General features: G+C 39.8%; 1 protein-coding gene and 1 long non-coding RNA gene across 2 annotated transcripts in view; one reads left to right on the top strand and one right to left on the bottom strand.

Annotated features, from left to right (window-relative positions):
- The window catches only part of LOC117872628, a 40,535-nt gene extending 38,785 nt beyond the window's left edge, over positions 1–1,750 (top strand). Inside the window, exon 3 of the long non-coding RNA XR_004644537.1 lies at positions 934–1,750. This is a non-coding gene — a long non-coding RNA (uncharacterized LOC117872628). The remainder of the gene's footprint in view (positions 1–933) is intronic.
- Positions 1–24,123, bottom strand: part of CNTNAP2 (contactin associated protein 2) — a 1,628,923-nt gene that overhangs the window by 1,401,360 nt on the left and 203,440 nt on the right. The window lies entirely within an intron of this gene.

Genomic DNA, 24,123 nt, shown 5'->3' with positions numbered 1-24,123 from the left:
AAAAAAAAAAAAAAAAAAAAAAAAAAAAAAAAAAAAAAAAAATATTATATGTGTGTGTGTGTGTGTGTGTGTGTGTGTGTGTGTCTGTGTGTGGATATACACACTCACTACTTTTTTAATATAAGCAGCTGATTTGCTTCTGTAGCACCATGCAAAATTATCATGGCTTGTCCTGTACAATCTAGTATGATGCATAAATCAGTGCATGAGACACAATTCATTTTTATGAAAAAGAAGATGTTGAAGTAGGATTGAATGGCTGCTACTCTGCCACAAAAGTTTTAATTTCTCTCCAATGATCCAAGTATCTTATGTACTTCTGGAGTATCTTCCATCGCCTAGATAGCTTTGTTTTAAGTTAATTATGTCTAATCTGCTGCATAATTGACTATTTCTTTTGACTGCTCCCAGCCTGATTCTCCACTGCTTTGCATGATATGTATTCATTTACATATGTGCAAAGGGAATCAAAAGTGTGTTTAAAATGCTACCCAGTAAGAATGGTTTTTGAACAGCTATAAATGAATACACAACATGCAAGGCAATGGAGAAAAACGTCCCCAGACTTATTAGAGGATGAGATAAACAGACATGGTGTTCACTTTTCCTCCCTCAAGCCTTTGCTATTTTGGCTGTAGTAAACATTCTCTGAAAGTAATAAATTGCAATTAATATGCCTTAACCTCTTGTCTAAAATCCATATATATCAATATTACCTTTCAAACTTTTACCAATTCAATTGCAATGATTGTTTTTGATTTTTTCCCTGTTATATCCTACAAACCTACAATATTTGCCTGTTCATTTCCAAAACCGAACCTTAAGACTCTGATCTGCAGTCACATAGTGTTCTGGGGAGCTACGTTTATTTTACACAGAAGAAGTTTTACAAGTGACCTACGTCACTGTAATTTGGTGCTGTTGTCTTTACAGGTAATACGCTGTGGCTGATGAGATGGGAGAAAACCCAGAGAAACAGGTTTTCCCTATAGGAGAGTATAACCATAATCAGCACCCTGCAGAAGAATCACCCACAGAGAGCTTTTAAAAGGAAGCATTAAAGACAGAAAACATGCAACAACCAAAACTTTTTCAAATGCAAATATGAAAGCACATGGATGAGCTGAAAACCACATACAGAAACACTACAGAGCAAGCACTGCTGAAGCTGGCATTGCATATCTTCCTTTTGAAGTGACCAAGGGCTTTTTGTTTGCTTGCTTTTAAAAAAAGACCATCAGACCTAAAAGATCTAATTTACTAAGTCTCTGGAGACTTAACATGATGCAAAAACAGACATCACAGGAAATAAAATAGATATATGCTAAGACATCTAGACAGACCACCTCTGAATAGCTCACACTATGGCCATCTCCTCAGCTTCATGTAGAGAACTACCCTGGAAAAGTACTGTGATAAGATACTTCTTCTACACAGCAGTTACCATTAACAAAATGACCTTCTGTGTCCTTTGCTAGAGAAGCTGGGGGAATAGAAGTCGCCACATACACATTTTCTGAGACTTCCCTCAGATTCAAACATTCTGGACACACATGGCCAATAGCCTGCACAAAACCCTATCCATATAGAGCTAACAAACAAATTTAGTAAATACTGGGAAATACCCTGCTATCTGGTACTTGTGTGGTTCCCATGGTCATAATATCTGATCATCTCATAGATATTAATGAATTAAACCTCACAAAAACTGTTATCTGATTATCTGTGTGACATTGGGCTAGTCACTTAAGCGCTCAACTTCCTTTACTTAACTGTAAAAGGATGGTAATCAGATAAGTAAAGGAAGTTGAGCGCTTAAGTGACTAGCCCAATGTCACACAGGCTGTCTCTTGCAGAGCCATGAATTGCACTCAGAGCTCCCAGAGTCCCAATCCAGCCCTTTAATCACAGGGCCTATGTCCACTCTCCTACTTTTTCAAAAGTTCAAATCAATCAAATATAACACAGTTAAAATATGAACAACAGGCAGTTAGGAAATGTCTCACCATATAACAGTTCACAGCAACAACAAATACAGTCACTTTGAGGAAACAACACAGGAGAGAGAACACAAATCACTGTTCAAGCCACACAATCCCCAACGTTTGAGACAGCCCACCATTTGCAACATATAAAAGAAAAAAACTAAATGGCAGCAGCACTGAACTTTACTCTGGCCTCAGAGCAGTTAAATTCATAGAAAATTTCTACAAGCCTGTGTACATACACCTCAACTTACATAGGCAACATAAATGAGAAGTAACTACACTGGATCAACTGGATATCTGGTGTAAAACCAAAGTAAGAGCAAATCCAAACCTTCTGTGCTAAAGTGTGCATAACCTGCCCGTTTACAACATTCCCCTACACAGCTGCATATATAATTGCTTGCACACATACCAGTATATTTAATTTATATCTACTCACATATACCCCTTTGAAACACAAACTATTAAAACAAGCAAACAAACAGCATAGTGGGAGTGTAAGGAATTAATGTGCTACAGAGAGACAACTGATAAGTTACACACACTGGGATTGGAATGAGAGCTGTGCAAATAACCAATTTTTTTCAGTTTGATGACCAAACTGAAACAAAAAAAAGCCTGTTTCAAACCAAACCCAACCTGATATGAATCATTTACATTTCAATTAAATATTAAAAAAAATAGAAATCATAAAGTTGAAATGTTTTATTACAAAAGTTTTTCAGGATTTTTTGGATTTTTTTTTAAAACCAAAACAATCCTGCTAATTTGATACAAATTTGCAACATTTTTCAGCTGACTCATATCTTCATTTTTCAGTGAAAAAATTTTGGCTGTAAAATTTCACTCTGCTCTAACAAGAACACCTTCACCTCCACCTCCAAAGGCACAGGAGCTGATTACATTACAGGTACAAATAGCAGCAGTCACTATGGGATTTCCTTAGGTCTTCAAGAGCCCCAAGCAAACTTAGTTTACTATGACTCTCCTGGAATTACCCCAAAAGGTCCTTTCTATTTCTCCTCTTGGAAACCAATATGGCACTGAGGATTCTGAAAAGTCGTGAGATATATACAGGCACAGACCTCAGAGATGCAAATCTATACCTTTGGGGAACATAATCTGTTAACTGAAATTATTTACATACTGTAATTGTAAATCCCTATATGGTGACACAATAGATTCCATTAAGTCTCCGGAAACTGCATTTTTAGCAAATCTAATTATTGCCAGAATATGGGTTGAATGAATCTGGCAAGGGTCTAAGATGATCTTAGGTAAATAAGGCTATAAGGAAAACAGCAAACAAACAGCATTGAAGTGGCTATTAACATCTTAATCATGGAGCTTGTAATTTAGGATAAGTGCTTGCTGTCTCAGCAGCACAGGTGAATTATTAATCACACTAATACGCAGCTCAGACAATACTGAAAATGCAGTTTCAAGTAGCTGGTTTTCAGTACCAGGAAAACAGAGGACAAAATTAAAGCTTTGATAATAAATGCCTGACTCAAATGGAGAGAGATAAGTGGTATAGTATATGACAGGAAGAAATAAGTAAGACTAAATGGGAAAGTATGCAAAACTGGCCAGATCACCATTTTAACATATGGTGATGGGTGTTGGGCAACAAAGAAGAAACATGAGCAAATTATCTATTCCTCAGAAATGTAAATATTGAGTTGGATGAGTGGTGGTATTTCTTGCTGACACATGAGGAACGTGTATGTTAGAGGCATGCTCAAAGAAGCATCCATAAACAAAAAAAGTGAGGGAGGATAAGCTCTGATGGTTAGCTCATGTAAAGTACAGTCCTGAGAACTTTGTGGTTAAGAGTCTGACAGATGAAGACTGAAGGAAAAAGACAAGCCAACTGAAGAAGTGGCGGTGGGATGTCATAAAGGAAGACATATTAGCATGTGATGAAATAGGATAAGATATTGAACAGGGAGGAAGGTAGAGAGCTTATAGAGCATACTTCCATGCAAGAAAGAACACAAATACGCAGCTCAGCCAGACAAGGAGTACAATAACGTCATGATGACACAGTAAACATTTTCCACAGCTACAAAAGACTGCATGCAGCTTTTTAACTCCAAGTGCACTGGATAATGTATGAAGTGATTCATTTTATCTGGAAAGACACCAAAGGACGTACACAACCAAAGATCATTCAGTAATAATCATATTTTCTTTCTAGCCAGCTCAGAGTCTATTTGACCAATAGTCATTTGACCAGTTAGACATAATCTGCTTTAGTACCTACAAGCCGCCTGGAATCTCAATTCTTTCATTCTCTTATGCAAAAGATCTGATGATGATGATCAATGAGATCATTAAATTATGTAAAAACTATATGAACAGCGCTCAGTCTTCTTCTAGATACTGATATTTTGATTAGAAAATGCTATTGGCTAGGACATTATTAAAGGGTTTTTTTTATAGATGATAAAATGTGTGTGTTTGTTGGCTACAAACTTAGAAACATAGGAATTTACAAATTATAATACCAGTCAGACCAGAAGCCCATCTAGTTCTACATCCTGTTTCAAAGAGTGGCTAGTATCAAAAGGTTCTGAATAAGGTCCAAGAATGCATTAGTGGACAATTATGGAATATCTTGCCCATAGGAGATATTTCTTCCTAATCTTTACCAGTTAGGGGCTGGCTTATGCCCTTCAGTAGGATGATTTATGTCCTATTATATAGTTGCCATAAGTTTTGGCAAGACAAAATGTATTGCCCAATTCACCATTTTAGGCTGATGTAACTCATTTGAGGTCAGTCTAGTACTGACAACAATGGAGTTACACTAGCTCATCGTATAAGAAGTTAGAGAATGTTTGCAGTTTTCCAGCTTCCTTTTTTTTTTACATCACCTTCTGTGGAGCAGAATGCCAATGTTATGTTAGTTTTCTCAAATTCTACTGGATAGCACAATTTTAGTTACGTGAGAAATTCTTACAGTAACATGTGTCACCATAGTTTGAGACTTATCTTTGCCAAGTGCTTAAGAATCCGTTTAATCATAAAAGGAGGTTACCAAAGGTTATGTAGTTTATGGAGATATTTGTGAACATATATGAGCTGATGTCTATTGTCACTCTAAGGAGTGCATATTGGGCAAGGCAAATGTTATTCAAAGAGTTCTATTTTTGGTAACCTATAAAATAAATATGACAGATGTGTGATCACAGAAGCATAGAAACTTATAAGACTATTATATTGAGCTGTGCCAGACACTATGGGCACATGAGTTATTCATAGACCATTTTATCAATAAATATTATATGCATCTTCATGTTCCTGACTTGCTGTGTAGGTTTCTTATGCACTCTGAAATCACTGGGGAGTGGTAATACAAATTGCCAATGTCGGTTATGCAGATACCCAGCTATTGAAGCTTTGCTCCCTAGACCTATTTGACTCAAGACAGATCTACATTGTAGAACAAAGTATTGACAAACTTGCATATGGATCTACCAAGATCCCATGTGAATGGTCAGTAATACCTGGTAAATTGAGCATGCATCTAAATTGTAGGGTTTTATTATATGTTTTCTTTGAGATGCTTTTGTCCTAAATCAATGGTTCCAAACTTGTTCCGCTGCTTGTGCAGGGAAAGCCCCTGCCGGGCCGGGCCGGTTTGTTTACCTGCCGCATCCACAGGTTCAGCCAATTGCAGCTCCCAGTGGCCACTGTTCGCTGCTCCAGGCCAATGGGAGGTGTTGGAAGTGGTGGCCAGTACGTCCCTCGGCCCGCGCCGCTTCCAGCAGCTCCCATTGGCCTGGAGCAGCAAACCGCGGCCACTGGGAGCCGCAATTGGCCAAACCTGCAGACGCGGCAGATAAACAAACCGGCCCAGCCCGCCAGCGGCGTTCCCTGCACAAGCGGCGGAGCAAGTTTGGGAACCACTGTCCTAAATAAATGTATCCTACTTTGTGAAAGCTGGCTGCTCACTGGTAAATGCTGTCATAGCCCACTGGAAAAGAGCAGAAGTGCAGGTGCTGAATTAAAGTCAGACCTGCTGGGATGAGCACAATGAATGGCAAAGGGACTGTAACCCTGTGCAGGAGGGTTACTGTGGTCTGAAGGGAGAGCATTAACATTTCTGTACCAAAGAAAATGGCTGAGAACATAAGAACGGTCATACTGGGTCAGACCAAAGGTCCATCTAGCCCAGTATCCTGTCTTCCAACAATGGCCAATGCCAGATGCCCCAAAGCGAGTGAACAGAACAGATAATCATCAAGTGATCCATTCCTTGTCACCCATTCCCAACTTCTGGCAAACAGAGGCTAGGGACACCATCCCTGCCCGTCTTGGCTAATAGCAGTCGATGGATCTATTGTCCATGAACTTATCTAGTTCTTTTTTGAACCCTGTTATATTCTTGGCATTCACAACATCCTCTGACAAGGAGTTCCACAGGATGACTGTTTGTTGTGTGAAAAATACTTCCTTTTGTTTGTTTTAAACCTGCTGCCTATTAATTTCATTTGATAACCCCTAGTTCTTGTGTTACGAGAAGTAGTAAATACTTCCTTATTTACTTTCTCCACACCAGTCATGATTTTATAGACCTCTATCATATCCCCCCTTAGTAGTCTCTTTTCCAAGCTGAAAAGTCCCAGTCTTATTAATCTCCCCTCATACGGAAGCCATTCCATGCCCCTAGTCATTTTTGTTGCCCTTTTCCAAACCTTTTCCAATTCCAATACATCTTTTTTTTATATGGGTTGACCACATCTGCACACAGTATTCAAGATGCAGGCGTACCATGGATTTATATAGAGGAAATATGATATTTTCCATCTTATTATCTATCACTTTCTTTATGATTTCCAACATTCTGTTTGCTTTTTTGACTGCCGTTGCACATTGAGCGGATGTTTTCAGAGAACTATCCACAATGACTACAAGATCTCTTTCTTGAGTGGTAACAGCCAATTTAGACCCCATCATTTTATATGTATAGTTGGGATTATGTTTTCCAATGTGAATTACTTTGAATTGATCAACATTGAATTTCATCCTCTATTTTGTTGCCCAGTCACCCAGTTTTGAGAGATCCTTTTGTAGCTCTTCGCAGTCTGCCTGAGACTTAACTATTTTGAGTAGTTTTGTATCATCTGCAAATTTTGTCACCTCACTGTTTGCTCCTTTTTCCAGATCACTTATGAATATGTTGAATAGGACTGGGCCAATTACAGACCCCCTGGGGGACACCACTATTTACCTCTTTCCAATCTTACCCTTTGTTTCCTATCTTTTAACCAGTTACCAATCCATGAGAGGACCTTCTCTCTTATCCCATTACAGCTTACTTTGCTTAAGAGCCTTTGGTGAGAAACCTTGTAAAAGGCTTTCTGAAAATCTGAATACACTATATCCACTGAATCCCCCTTGTCCAGATGCTTGTTGACCCCCTCAAAGAATTCTAGAAGATTGGTGAGGCATGATTTCCCTTTACAATAACCATGATGACTCTTCCCCAACAAATTATGTTCATCTATGTGTCTGACAATTTTGTTCTTTACTATAGTTTCAACCAGTTTGCTTGATACTGAAGTCAGGCTTACGGGCCTGTAATTGCCGGGGTCACCTCTGGAGCCCCTTTTAAAAATTGGCATCACATTAGCTATCCTCCAGTCATTTGTTACAGAAGCTGATTTAAGGATAGGTTATAGATGACGGTTAGTAGTCCTGCAATTTCACATTTGAGTTCCTTCACAACTCATGAGGGGAATACCATCTGGTCCTGGTGACTTATTACTATTTACTTGTTTAGTTTATTAATTTGTTCCAAAATCTCCTCTAATGACACCTCAATCTAGGACAGTTCCTCAGATTTGTCACCTAAAAAGAATGGCTCAGGTTTGGGAATCTCCCTCATATCCTCAATGATGAAGACCGATAAAAAGAATTCATCTAGTTTCTCCGTGATGGCCTTATGGTCCTTGAGTGCTCCTTTAGCATCTCGGTTGACCAGTGGCTCCACTGGTTGTTTAGCAGGCTTCTTGCTTCTGATGTACTTATTTTTTTTTATTTTTGTTTTGCTATTTCTTTTTGAGTCTTTGACTAGCTGTTCTTCAAATTCTTGTTTTGGCCTTCCTAATTATATTTTTACACTTCACTTGCCAGACTTTATGCGCCTTTTTATTTTCCTCACTAGGATTTAACATCCAGTTTTTAAAGGATGCCTTTTTGCCTCTCACTGCTTCTCTTACTTTGTTGTTTAGCCACGGTGCCTCTTTTTTGGTTTTCTTACTATGTTTTTTTTAATTTGGGGTATACATTTAAGTTGAGCTTCTATTATGGTGACTTTAAAATGTTTCCATGCAGCTTGCAGGGATTTTACTTTTGGTGCTGTACCTTTTAATTTCTGCTTAATTAATCTCCTCATTTTTGTGTAGTTCCCCCTTTCTGAAATTAAATACTACAGTATTGGGCCGCGGTGGTGTTTTCCCTGCCACAGGGATGTTAAATTTAATTATATTATGGTCACTATTACCAAGTGATCCAGGCTTGGTAATAGTGGTAAAACCCTCCTCCTTACTAGGACAGAGAATCTCCATTAGTAGATCCTCCCCAAGGGATGTGTCCGAACCACGTGCTTCTCCGCGCCTGTCGTCTTTCCCCCAGCCCTTTAATTTAAAAACTGCTCTACACCTGAGACTCAAGGGCTCAGTGACCGAAGAGCAGGCAGTGTTGCCTAATGATTGGAACAAGAGTCCAATTATCAATTATCAGTTAGACACAACCCAGATAAGGCAGGCCTGAGAAAGAAGCCAATAAGTAGGAACCAGGCATCAGAACCCAAAGCCTAAGCCAAGGGTTAACCAGCATTGCAGTCAGAAAACAAAGCCAAAGGTCTGACCTGGGAGTCAGAAAGGAGCTGTGGCTAGAGCAGGAGTGAGTACACACTGGGGCAAGGCTAGAAACAGCAGAGGCAGGGACAGGACCAAGCACAGCTGCATGTTAGGAATGCACTGAGAAGCCAGCAACTCCCTCATTAGTTTGCCAGGAGACTGACTGTTGCAGGCTGGCCCCTGACATAAGGGTGTACATTTGAAGGGGCATAAAGTGGGCAGAAGTGCAGTTAACACCAGAACTTTGACAATGAATACTTGCAAAATCAATACAATAATAAAGGTAGAGTTTTTAAACCTTAGTCTTTGACCTTGCCAGCACTTAATGGCATGATTATCTTTACTCACATAATAATGGTAGCATGTGTATAAATGTTTGCAGAAGCTGGCTCTTAGTAAAGAAATGGTGCAGTGGCTGGCATGTTTCTTGGTGATTTTTTAAATGGTTGAGCAAATCGATATTAGGAATTTTCCAATTTTAGAATATGGCATCCTAACTGTAGATTTCTTAAAACAAATTTCTGTATAGCCAGTCACTCATCCATTTTCTCTGTATATCCTACCTATCATTCATTTTTTCCCCATATATATTCCCATCAAATCGAGACTTTTTAAAAACAGTAACATCTTTGGTTTTAATTTATAAAAAGATCAAAAAAAAATTTTTTCCTGCACATGACTTGCTCTATTGCTGAGGGTCTTCACCCTCAGCCTTATCCGACAAGCTCAAGAATAGTAAATATTAGTGGTCATGTTATTCAGCTATGTGTACATGGAACTTTTTCTGGTTGGATGCTTCCAGAGAAACACTGCAAATATAGCACAAGTCTCGCTTTGATGGTGACTAATATCTTACGAATACAGTGAACCAAAATTGTCTCAGCTACTCAGAGCGGGGGGACGTTATAGAGTTAACTGATGCATAGATTACAGGTTTTCTATTTCCTGGAAACAATTTTTTGCAATCAGATTGGTTCTCTTTGTCTGTTCTGCATAAGTTTTTACAACTTTCCCATATTTGAACCAGCTGATAGAATTTAATAGATGTGTATAGCAGAAATATGATTCTCAATAAGATCTTTAAAGCACCTATCCAATTATATGCATTTGTGGAATAATTTCTATAGAATACTATCTGTTTCATCCCTTTTACGTTCAATAGGATTTTGCCATAAAGCAAATGGACACAACTTCAGGAAATGGATTTTTTAGTCCTCGAGTGTCATTTCTTCCTTTTGATCCTGCTGCTTTCAATTTCCCTTTCTACAAGTCCGGGCTCTTCACACTATGACAACTCTCAGGTAGTTGTGTTTATGTTGCAAATTTTCAGTACCTCAAGTCTCCATCTATAAAATAGGAAATATGATCCCCTTCCCTCACCCTTTCTCTATCTTGTCTATTTAGGCCTCGATCCTGCAAAGACTTACACATGTGTTTCACTTTACCCACTGCAAGTAATCCCAATTTCATAATTATGTAAAGTTAGGTCTTTTGTAGTGAACTCTTCAAGGCAGGGATTGTATGTTACTATATATTTGTACAGGGCTTAACACAAATGGTCCGCAATTTCCAGGGAGGCCTCAAGGTGCTGTTATATAACCACAGAGTCTATCAAGTCAGTTTTGAGACACAATACAAAGATCATTTATCACATTTGCTAATGACAAGTTCCTTGCTGACCTGCCCAGAGGAGAAGAGTGACAATGGGGGAAATGAACTAAGCAGGTAAATAGATAGAAGGAAAGTGGAACAAGGAAAGGTGTGGAGGTGAAAGGACCAATTTTTTTTTTTTAAATATCCTTTACCTTTAAAGAATATGTTTAAAAACATTACTCCCAGTATGAATTAAAATATTTTAATACTTCAGGTATACTAATTCAGTAATAGGTGGAGCTGGTGGGGAAATAGAATTTCAGTCTCATGAAAAAAACAAGTTTCTGAAAATATTTCCATCCTGAATCATGATTTGGGGAAGGGGTGGGGGAAATAAAAATCTTGATATTTTTCACAGGACTGAGATGCTGCTGACACCTTTTTGTTTTTCCAAAATGAAATATGCTTCCCAGAATTCCCTGGCATGCTGCCCTGCTCTCCACTGTGTGTGGAGGGGTAGACAGGCTGAGTAAAGAGGCAAGAGTCTGGCATGCTGGGATCCTAACAGTTGGAGATAAAGGGCGGTAGGCAGCCCAAGCGGTGAAGCAGCTCAACAGCCTACTTGGAAGGCAGAGGGGTAGGAAGGTGGCCTAGGGGCCTGGAGCAGCCCACCAATCCTGCAGGAGGAGAGAGGAGGAAACCCAACATAGTTGGCTAGTGGGCAGGATGGCAGGAAACCAGGGAGATCAGGCTTTTTCTGTCCAAAGTTTTGATGGAGTCAATGTGTTCTTGTGAAACATTTTAAATCTGTCAAATCAACATTTTCCAACTGAACAAATTGTTGACCAGCTCTAGTAATAGCCATAACTTGGGCAAGAAAACTCTTGGGTGAAATCCTATTAAAGGGAATGGGAGTTCTACCTTTGACTTTAATGGGGACAGGACTTCACTCCGATCCCTTCAGTGTTGGTTGCAGTTATTACTGAGTTAACCTGATGCACTCAAACTTATTAAAAGAAGAACAGGAGTACTTGTGGCACCTTAGAGACTCAAACTTATTAGAATCAATAAGATTTATTGGCATACTCTGTATATGCAGTGCTGTTTGCGTAAAAGACTTCACACAATACTATATTTGATTGGCACTATGTAAACCTATATTACATTAAACCTATTATACAGATACTGAATGGAGAGGAGGTGCCTATTCAATTCATTTCTAATTTGTAACACATTTTAATGCATCTTCTGCATTAGTTTTACAGATTATGGCACCATTTATCATCATCATCATCATCATCATGAGACATATAGCCCATCTTCAGTGTCACTTTTGAAAGACATCCAGTTCCGAAGAGCAAGATGATTAAGCTATTTAATATGATCTAGAATACTGCCAGCCTGGGATACTTCATGGACTTGGATGAAATATGTATGAGTTTGCTTCTCTGGTATCTTAACATCATGCTGTTAGACAACATTTTCTCCAGTTATCTAGCCCTATTAACATGACCCCCTTCTGGTCTAATTAGACATAAATCTATTAAATCAAAATGCATTTACTGTACTCACTAATGCTTAAACAAGCAGGATCATATTTAAAATTACCATCTCATTTGAAGAGACCCCTTATAAATTAAAATCAGTTTTCAAAGTGATGGTGAGATCAGAATTAAAACCAGCTATTCATTCTGAATGAAGCATTTAATGCTAAGCATATATACTGGACTTCAGCACCTAGGTCTTAGCTTGTATCCTCCTAAGAAGTGTGTGGGTAGGGACAGGATGTAATGGTAGAGATGGAACGGTGTGTTCATCTGCATCTGAGCTCTCAAGATTGAAGATCCCTCTAGTCTCTGTTGCTTTAGAATACCAGACAATACAATGTCTCCAAACCTGAGGCCCAGTTTCACGGCCAGCACTGATCTGAGTGAGGAAGACTGTCCTATGTGATGAACATGCAGCTACTATGGCCAATCATGGGTTGCTGCAAGGCCTCAAGACTCAAGGCCTAGACATATGTAGCATATTTTATTCAACGTCACTGCTTCTGAATGGTATTATTTTATTATATATATATATATATATATATATATTATATATAATAAACAATATTACAAGTTTTTGCACATCAGTTTTGTTGTTCTACTGTTTTCTTGCTCTTGGTTTCCTTCCAGTGTCCAGAGGTTGAAATGGTCCAGACATGGAGGAAGGGCATCCCTCCAGGCCACTTCAAAGGGAACCACAGGGAGGCCACTCCCCACGTCCATCCCCATAAAGGCTATACAGATTATTTGGTGAACAAGGGCAACCAATAAGTTACCAAGAGCCACTTGGAAATTAAGTGGATTGTCACCATATATTTGATCCCGTAGATTTCAGCGACACATTAACAATACTCCTCACTTCACACAGTGCAGGACCTCACAGTGCTTTATAAATATTAATTCATTAATCCCTAAGAAATCAGGTAATTATTAACTACACTTTAGAGATGAGAAACTAAAGGCAGAAGGAGATAAAGGAGTTAGACTAAATGATTTGCTCAAGGTCATACAAGAATCAGATATCCTGCTGCTCAGGCTTGCACCTTCATCAAGACCATTCTATTAGGGTCTAGAGGAAGTAAAATGTTTTAATAGGGTTAATGAGCCTTTTAAAAATAAATATGTATTTGTTTGATGGGGGTCACCAAAACAAGTAAAAGCAAAGGCCACCCCCCCCCCCCCCACAACCCAACAAATTCTACTTCCCATCTATCATTAGGCAGAGCTTGTGAGGTATGAGTATGTTGGTTAACTGACCATAATTTACAGCTGAATCAAATCTGCCACACTCCTGATGTCCAGAACATTTTGCCAGCTAAAGTAGGTAAAGCTGTACAACTCCCAGAAGCAGGTGTTTAATAACAGAGCAGATGATGTCTGCTCTGCCAGATTCTGAGCATCAGGCTCTTCGACCCCTAACCCCCAATTTCCACCGCAACCATTTTAATTACTGATAATTTACTGAAGCTCAGTTGACGCTTAGCCATTTGGACTGCTGGTTCATGAAATAAAAATCATGATCATTTAGGAGGCCAATAAAATGAAATAATTTGAGTTAAGGAAGGCTATTCAACTCACTCTTCCCTTCTTACCGCCACACCAGCTTCCCTTTTGAAGGCATCAATTAAAAACAAAAAAACATAAAACACTGATCCAAACTTGCTGTAGGTCAATGATTTAGGGTAAACTTTTCCTCTTGAAAACCATCACATTCCTTTTTTTTTACTCCAATCCTGCAAGTCCATACGCGCATGCAGAAATGTATGTACGTGGGTAGACACACTGAAATCAATAAAACTGCTCAACTGTGTAAAGTTATTGTTGCAGGATCAGTGGTTTAGAGTATAAGTTTCTTGGGGCAAAGGTGATAGGCACGATTCTGGTCTCTCGCTAGTTCTACACTAGGGTTCCAGTGACTTCCATGGAGTTATTCCAGATTTACACGGATGTGAAAACAGAATTAGTCCCAATGGTTGTGCCAACATGAACAGCATCAAGCATGCTGTTGGTGCTTAACAAAGGGAAAACAACAGATCGTTATATACAGATATTTCTTGCATACTTAGAGCTTTATTATTAAAAAATATGTTTATGGTCCAACCATACATTTCAAACTGCTTTACAAAAGATAGCTGGATCTGTGATGACAGAGTACTGCAAGAACTACCTGCTGACGTATAGACAGCCTTATAGGTAATGCTGGGGAGCAGCCTGTGGTTGTGATACAGATAGGCACCAATGACATAGGGAAAGTTAGGAGAGAGCTCCTGGAGGAAAAATGTATGCTGTAAGGTAAAAGATTGAAGTCCAGAGGCAGAACAGCTGCTGGCAGGAAACACCCAGGGGAGAGGGAGCTGCTATGCCATTCCTGCTCACAAGGAGGCTCCGATGTTGAGTCCATCCCTTTTCAGTCAGTAGACACAGTAGAATTCATCACATCTCAGGTACAGAGGATGATTGCAGAAGAGATAGGGTGACCAGATATCCCGATTTTATAGGGACAGTCCCGATATTTGGGGCTTTTTCTTATATAGGCTCCTATTACCCCCCCACCCCGATTTTTCACACTTGCTGTCTGGTCAGCCTAAGGAGAGAGCTGTTTTCCCCCACATCCCAGCTCTGGTTGACTGGCGCGCACACACACACACACACACACACACCCCTTTTCCTCAGTGTCCAGGATAGCCTGCAGCCACATCTTCCCTTCTCTTTGCTCACAGTAGACTCCTGTCATTTGCTTCTGGTGGCCCTGCTGCATGAGTGGTTAAAGAACCAGGATTTGAGGAATGTGTGCAGAAGTGAAGTTTCCAGTATAATCTGTGCCCTTTGTATCAATTAGGTTGGAGGAACAGAAAGTCAATATGCCTGTCAAGAGACTTACAGGTAGATACACAGGCAACTTGCATTTAGAAGATGACAGTAAAAGCAACTAGGAGGAGGAGGAGGTGGTGACATTTCCCAGACAATATCACCATAAATAATCTGTGACTTTTAGGTAAAAATCACTGAGGCACGCTTTAGGCCCAAATCCTGCAATTTGGCCCTATCCTACAAGAAAGATGCAAGTATTTAGATAGTTATTGCATCTTAACTATTAGTACAAACACTGTCTATAGTAATAAATTGCTTGTAATAATATAAGTGAGATTTATTTAATAACATGGCTGTTTTAAGTTACAGCAGCAATATTTATTTTTTGGAATTAATACATGGAAATCAAGTATGTAGCTTAATGCATCTTAACTAAATGTCCATTCCAGTATATTTAGATTACAGTATAATTATTGGCATTTATGGAATGTCTTATTTGTTGGACTTAGTTTCCTGTAGCTTTCCAAATGCCTCCTTGACAATGAAGACCATGGTGCTGCTCTAATTTATTAGTACAAGCATTCTCTTCTAACACAATTTATTTTTTATTTCTCTACTTTAATAAGAGAGGTCAGTAGTCTTAGCAAAAAATCAGTTTACTGTCTGATGGATGCTGCCTCCGTCAATTTCAAAAGCTAGTGCAGAACAACATATAAAGTGGCAAGCAACATATAAAGTTTCCCAACAGATGCACATATACCAGCCACCAAACCTCACTAAATAACGTTCACTGATAATCAAGTCATTACTAAGGTCAGGTGGCATCCAATTGAAACCCGAGAGACTATTTCCTAATGAAGTATATGGAGGCTGGATGTCGAAAAGCAACACTTAATGAATAGGAAATTTCATGTTTTGTTGGCCAACAATGACTTCTCTTTCAAAAGCCATCTCAACTTTGCCTTTTTTAACCTTTCAAGTGTCTGGATTCTTTTAATTAACCAGACACCTTGGATCAGTGCACACTGGGGCAAATACTGACCCTGTCACTATGGTTTCAAAGCTACCATTGATATGGTGCCATTGCATAAGGAAGGCAGAATGCCAGAGGGGCTGTGCAAGGCATGTGAACCCTTGCGCAGCATGGAGCTCTGTAATGCAGCAGAACAGAGGAGGCAAAAGAGTCAGGGTATATGTGGTTTGAGGCATGAGTTGTCAGTCACCACACACATTCTCTTGCATTACACCCAGCAGGATAAGGGAGGTAAGGCTGCAAATTAGACTGAAGCAACCTTTGCAGAGCAGTTCTTAGCCAGAATGGAGGAGCGTCCTCCATGTCCATATACCCAGCACCTGTGCAGTCTGTGCACTGAGCTCAGAATTTCCCTCACTGTGTCCAAGACTGAGAAACTGATTCAGGAATTCAAAACAAACAAGATTATTCAACAATACCAGGCCATAGATTTCTATGGAGTTATGCCCATTTACTCCAGCCGAGGAACTCTGTATTTTCATTAAATATAATTTCGGATATAGAAACCTCTGTGGTAAATTAATGATTAGTCAAACCTGAAAAGATAAACTGGTTGAGATGTTGTCACATGGTAGACTTAAGTCAAAAATACATTCCAAACATGCAACATGAAACTAATGATATACCTGAGATACATCAATGATATTTTCATCCTCTGGACAGTAACAAACTCCCTCGGATTGCCATCACAATTTCAGCAACCACGCTTATCCATTAAAGTCTCTCTGGAATACTCCCACACCAGCAACAACTGCCCAGACACCACAATCAGCTTCAGTAATGGAACCCTTCACACAACTATACACAAGAAAACCAGAGATCACCACACCTATCTTCATAGATCCAGTAACCACCCCAAACACAAATAAATCTGTTATCTATAGCCAGGCATTCAGATACCACAGAATATGCTCCGAGGAGCAAGTCCAGGATATACCCCTTAACACACTCAAAACCGCCCTCATCAACAAGGACACTCTGCCAAGGAAGTAGATCTCATCATGGAACAGGACACGCAAATACCTCAACACAACCTGTTTCAATACAGAAATGAAACCCCCTCTGACTGCACATCCCTAGTTGTCATCTACCACCCCATGGTGTATCAAACAACTACAATGTATACTCAATGTAGACCCCATCTTGAAAGAAATCTTTCTTGAGCCCTCTCCCTCCCCCCTCTGCAAGCTCATCATCGGAAGCAAGTTCCCCACAGACCAGGACATACCAGCAATGCAGCACCAGACCCTGCCAAAACACATGCAAAACCTGCAGACATATCTCCACTGCTACGATTAAGACCCCCACAACACACCTTCCTAGATCCCTGGGTCCTATCACAACAGGTGGTGTACCTCATTAAGTGCACTCAATGCCGCAACATCCTCTATGTGGGTGAAACCAGAATCACCATGTTCTCAAATGAACTCACACAGGAAAATGACAAAAGACGAAAACATCTTATCTGTGGGTGAATACTGTTCACAGAGCTATCATTCCATATCTGATCTATCAGTCTTCATCCTCAAAAGAAACCTGCACAGCAATACTTTCACAAGACGAGCCTGGGAGCTTAAATTCCTAGCTTTCCTAGATACTAAAAGTCATGATCTTAAAGACACTGGATTTATGGCTTATTACAACAATCTGTAACCTACTAACACCTTTTTGTCCTATCACTACAGGAGTATTACAGCCCACTTTATCTTGAATCGTTCCTTAGAATATGTCCTAACTACTTATGGTAAACTATCTTTTGATTTTGTACTTAGCTGTCACTCCATGGGTCACAGACTGAAAACTACAGATGTAGGTTATACAAAAATGATTCAGCATCCCTCATTATATCCAGGGTGGAAAAAAAAAAATCAAAAAAATTGTACAGTAATAGCTCCCCATCCAGAACCCAGTTTCCAGGAACCCTCTAACATTGATCCCACCCACACAAAGCTAATTCTCTAAGAAGCACATACATATTTTATGTAGATCTATTTCTAAATAAGCCCTCAGATATTCTTCCACTCTGATACAAATCACATTACCTGTAGTTAACAAGTAAGTAGTTCAACTACTTAGCACAGAGAGAAATGATCTAAACAAAGTATTTATTGCTCTCCATTTCTTGCTTAAACACTTTATGGGCCACCAGAGTAAATGCACATACAATTACAGATGTTTCAAGTTAATGAGTCAGAGGAGTCTAGGTTTTCTTTAAAATTTTCTGTTTTATGACAACTGTTCGATGCTCTTTTGATGGTGGGGAAAAAAGAGGGGATAAATATGTATTATGGGGCTTGTTATCCATCAGCTACATAGATATGCTCAGAAGTCTAAATATTTTAAGGATCTCAAAACTCAGTATATCTATCTATGAAACTGAAGTACAAAACCGCAACTTCTTGTCCTATTGTTGTATTTGTTAGTTTAGACTTCTTGACATCTGAGAGAGAATTTTTTAAACACATTATGTTGGCTTCAAACTTTGTGCTCAACTGCACAGATGTGAACCTGCATTTAAGTCACAGAGTAATATTCATACCATAGATCTCTTTATAAACTCAGTTATAATTTCAGATTTTGCTTGCTTTTAAATAGACATGGGCTAATACAGCTGTATTTTGTTTTATCAAACTCTAGTTATCAAGTTTTCCATTTCCAGTGACAAAAATCAAAGACAGATTACTGAAATGTTGAATATCTTACATTTTTCAAGATTTCCCTGTTCACTTTTTATTTATTGTAGTAGGGTGTTGGGGCCTCACTCAGGTCCCCATTGTGTAAAACACAGAACAAACAAAACCAAAAACACTTGCAGTCCAAGGATAAGACAATAGAGACATGCATTATTCCTTATAATTAAAGCAGGAAATAGATGACATCTCAGGTAACATGGGATAGTCAGTATTGATGTTATTACTAGTGCCCTACCAAATTCACAGCCATGAAAAACAGTCCTAGATCGTGAAATCTGGTTTACTCCCGAGAAAACTGTCGTTTTGTGTACTTTTACCCTGTACTATACAGATTTTACCAGCATTTCTCAAACTGGGGGTCCTGACCCAAAAGGGAGTTGCATGAACCGGTTGTCAAATTTAGAAGCCAGTGTAGAACCAGTTGTTAAAGGGGTGGGCAATTGGAGAGGGAGTTTTTTCTGTCATTACACTGGCCCGTGGCCCACATCCAGCCCACCTGAGCTCCTGGCAGGGGAGGCTCCCCCAGCCCCTCCCCCACCTTCCACCCTCTCGCAGAGCCTCAACGTGCCACGCCGCTGGCGCCAGCGCTTTGGACCGCTCCTGGGCAGCTCTGCAGCTCCTGCTGCTTTGAGCAGCATGGTAAGGGGGTTGGGCCGGGGCTGAGAGGAGGGGTTGGATAAGGGGCAGGGAGTGGTTGGAGGGGACGGAAGTTCTGGGGGGGGGATGGGTAAGGGGTGGGGTTCTGGGGGACAGTTAGGGTGGGGGAGTCTTGGGAGGGGGTGGTCAGGGGACAAGGAGCGGGGGGGTTGATGGGTTGCGGGTTCTGAGGGGGGCAGTCAGGGGCAGGACGTGGGTGGGGGTCGGATGGGGACGGACGGACTCACCGGGTGGTTCCCTATTGGGTCTTCGGCGGTACTTTGACGGCAGGTCCTTCACTCGCTCTGGGTCTTCAGCAGCTCTGAAAGGCCTGCCACCAACATGCCGCCAAAGAACCGGTAGGGAGCCGGTTCTTAAGACTTTGGCAGCTCATCACTGTGCAGGGGCTTACAAGGTTATTTTTGGGAGTGGGGGAGTGTCACGGTATGGCCACCCTTACTTCTGCACTGCCTTCAGAGATGGGTGGCCAGAGAGCAGTGGCTACTGGCCAGGAGCCCAGCTCTGAAGGCATCGCCCTGCCAGCAGCAGCACAGAAGTAAAAGGTGGCAATACCATACCATATCATCCTTATTTCTGCGCTGCTCCCTTCAGAGCTGGGAGGCCAGAGAGTGACAGATGCTGACTGAGGGGCCCAGCTCTGCAGGCAGCAGCACAGAAGTAAGCGTGGCAATACCACACCATGCCATCCTTACTTCTGCGCTGCTGCTGGCAGTGGCTCTACATTCAGACCTGTGCTCCCGCGGCCAGCAGCCCAGCTCTGAAGGCAGCGCCGCCGCCAGCAGCAGCACAGAAGTAAGGTTAGCAGTACCTCCTACAATAACCTTGTGACCCCCCCCCACCCCAACTCCTTCTTGGATCAGGACCCCTACAATTACAACACTGTGAAAATTCAGTTTTAAATAGCTGGCAATCATGAAATTTATTATATTTAAAACCCTATGACCATGAAATTGACCAAAATGGACTATGAATTTGGTAGGGCCCTAGTTATTACATTTCAGTTAGACCCATTATAGTACCATGAATGCAATAAGCCACTCTCCAGTGTAACCAAAATACACAGAGTATGTTGTAAACCAATCCTGTACAATACTAACATACTTCTAGGAGTGCACAGTGTATCAGCCACAAGCACAGGTAAAAAAAAAATGTATTTTTGTTTTGTTGGGTTCAAACATTTGCATATTCTTACAGAAAAAAATCATAAGAGTGCACAGAGATTCAGGCCAAATATACTAAAATGTACATCTGAACTTGGTACAGATAACTATCCAAAAGTTCAGTTTCTTTCTGAGGCTGTCTCGGTCTCTTCATTAGATTCAACACAAACAAAAGGGGATGGGGGGAAACTAAGCTTTATCCTGCAGATTCTGTAACCCAGTCTGGAACTACCACCCATGATTGTAATAGCTGAACACCTTCCTTGTGAAATTGATACCACAGCACAGGCCCTACCACCGATTACACTCTTGGTAAAAAATTGATTTTACCTTATTTCCAGTCTGAATTTGTCTAGCTTCATCTTCCAGGCATTGGCTCTTGTTATACCTTTTTCTGCTAGATTAAAGATCCTTCTATTACCAAATTTCTGTTCCCCACGTAATTACTTATGACTGATCAAGTCATCTGTTAACCTTTTCTTTTGTAAGCTAAATAGATTGAGCTTCTTGAGTGTATCACTTTAAGGCATGTTTCTTAGTCCTTTAAATATTCTTGTGGCTCTTTTTGGAACCCTCTCCAATTTATCAATATTCTTCTTGAATTGTGGGCACCAGAAATGGACACTATTCTTTTAGTGGTTGCACCAGTGCCAAATACAGAGGTAATATAAGACAAAGGCTAATGTAGAATCCCCTCACGTTGGATGCAATACTTTTTGAATTAGGAAATTGTCATCTGTAATGTTTAGAAATTCTGAAGAACATGTTTTAGTACCAGCAGCACGAAACCTCCAGCTGTGTCATTCAGATTGAAGAACCCTATGATCATACAACTTTTTTTCCCTACTCATTATACGTAAGTGTCTAAGGAGCTGGTCTTCATGTTCCTTAGCGTAAGTTGGTAGTCTGCAACAGACACCAACTAGTTCCCCATCTCATGCTTTACCTGTTAGGACATTAATCCATAAGCATTCAAGACCATTTTCTTCTGAGTGTCAGTGGCTGAGCTGACAGGTAATGTCATTTTTGACAGAGTTCCATCTTGTGGCATCATATTGACATCCGCATGGTTCATCAGCAGGTTGGAATCTTTAGATCTACCTCAGAGACCTCTGGCAATTGAGCTAACAGTATAACTAAAGATACAATTTCATAAACTCTCCCTTTTCAGATAAAAATACTGTATGGTGCAGTGTATTAGTTTTGGATATTTTAGACTTAATTGTGTGTGTGTGTGTGTGTGTGTGTGTGTGTGTTTTGAAAGTGGTGTCAATGTTGTGGGCTTCATTCTTACAGTGGAGAAACCTTTTCAGAAAAATAGGTTTTACACCATTTCCTTAAGACAGTCAGACTCTGGATATTGTGATCTCTTCTGCAAGTTGGAGCCCCTTATGTGGAATGCTGTGTCTCTAGCTCTCACACACTTTGTCCCAGAGGAGCTCAGCTGTCACAGTTTTAATCCAAATACTTCTATGTAGAATACATGAAAACTTGTCTGTAGCAATCCAACAGTTAATACACTAATGGGAGAAGATAGTTATTGGATCATCAATATGTCAGTTGATCTATCTATTGGCCTACTATGTGCTGAAAGAACAGCTTTTTTTTTTTTTTTTTTTTTAAAGTCTGATAGCCTTATCACACACGTTATTATAAAAGTCCTTATTAAACAGAGGTCATAGTTAACCGTGTCCCTTTGGGAAAAAAAGCTAAATATTCAGACTCCCTTCTGTTGATCTGATAAGACCTAGCAAGGGGTGACTAATTAAATATGTGATTTCTTTAAGTGGTAATTGTCTGCCTCCTGATGTAGTAGAGCAATCTATAGTACCAACCATGGAATGAACTCAGAAATAGGTTCACCAAGTCATTTGGAGTGGGTGGGAAAAGCACATAATTCAAGATTCATTACTACTTAATGTTTCAGTGTTTGGGCTCTGTCCTAATTAACACTGGAAGGGGTGGAAGTTGGTGACAAGTTAACCTTTCTGAAGCTATTCAGATTTCAGTCATCAACATGCATTTACTCCCTCTATTTACCTTTGGTTTTCATTCTGTATTTACATTGTCAGAGCAACTGGTTCCAGGCAAAATTAGTGTTATCCAGGTTAATGCTATGCATTAGATTTTAAGTCCATTGTAATGTAACACTTCATTACTACCTCTTTCTTCTGTTTAGTTTATGTTCCAGTGTGGATGACCCAATTGGCCATGGCCCAGATTTGTACTCTGTGATCATTATTTTTTCTGTAAAGCTGGGAATGTGATAAAACAGTTGGGTAGCAGAGGCCAACGCCATACTGAGAAGGAAGAGCAAGAGAAATTTTATCAGAAAGAAAAGGCCATCCCAGTCTACCATGCCTGTCTTTTTCAGTTTGGTTCTAACTGACAAACAATCTGCCTTAAAGTCAGTCTAATAATTCAGCTGAACATTAAAATGCAAAGAATTATTTTAAACCAATTTAATTTTTCCACATAGATGTTGGTTATTTACTGTCTGCATCTGAGGTTGCTTGGACACACCTAGCCATTGGTTTCCCTTTTGTTTCTAATCAGTTTCACTTCTTAGGCACTGCCTCTAATGCACTAGCACATAACTGCAATGTTTGAATTGCAAAAGATGGAAGAAAATATTTAAATCCAAACAGAATTCTCATTGAATTTCTGTAAGTCATAGACATATTTCTGTTCATTTTGGATTTTCTAAAACCTTACTTCTATAAAACTTAAAATTAAACTTTAAATATGAACTGAACTGACCAGTGAGTGTCTCTATCTTAACTTTCCGTCTTTTCCAATCAAACTCTCATCCCTTTTTTGTTCCAGAAACAAAGGTTAGTTTTCTTGTGTAGTCAAACACACACACACACACACACACACACACACACACAAAATACATTTTGTAGTGCTTTACTCACTCTAGTTTTAAATATCCCACATGGAACATCTTTCATCACCTCCCTTCAGAAGCTATTTCACAGTCTAAAAAGATTTCAGTTATGAAGTGTTGTGCCTGAGTATTTAGTTTGGGCTTTACAAGACTATGGGACATTTTAATCTTTTTACAGTAGGAACACCACAATACACACACACACATACACACTCCACTCTTATCATTTAAAAGAAAAAGGACTTCTGCCAATCAACTCATGCATTGTTCCATTGGCATAATAAACCAAGATCTGATCTATTCTTTCCAACTTTGAATTTATTATCTGAGGACATTTTTGTTGGTGCTGTCTATTCTTCTCAGAAGGTAATACCAACATCTTCACTCTGCTATAGTGATCAATACCATTCTCCGGTCTTGCTGTCAGTACCATGTCTTAAACAAGCTAGGGACAAAAGTCATGTTACTCATATTTGCAGACTCCTAATAAATTTGTAATCTGCCCTACTCATGGGAAGAAGACTCCCTGCTCCTTTCTCTTTACACCCAATTTCAGTGCATCCATGCAAGAGAGAATAAACTTTTCCACAGTATCTCCACAGACAAAGGAGCACTGTAAGACATAAACATCCTCTTTTGGGATGACAGAATGAAACTTTCATCACCAGGTACATGTCTAAAAGTACAACAGTTACATTTTACTTTGCAACTGGCCAGACTTTTGAACTATCATTGCAGCAAGTAGAAATGCAGTCAGGTAAGCAGCTACAGAAAAGACAGTCAAAGTTTGTGGAAAATTTCAATAGAAGGAGATGGGAGGAACAGATCAAAAAGAAAAAAAAAATCAGAAATAGAATATTCAGCAAAACAATCTTATAC

Source organism: Trachemys scripta, chromosome 2 (assembly GCF_013100865.1).
Source record: "Trachemys scripta elegans isolate TJP31775 chromosome 2, CAS_Tse_1.0, whole genome shotgun sequence".
NCBI classification, from domain to species: Eukaryota; Metazoa; Chordata; order Testudines; family Emydidae; genus Trachemys; species Trachemys scripta.
This window is presented reverse-complemented; position numbering and strand designations above follow the sequence as displayed.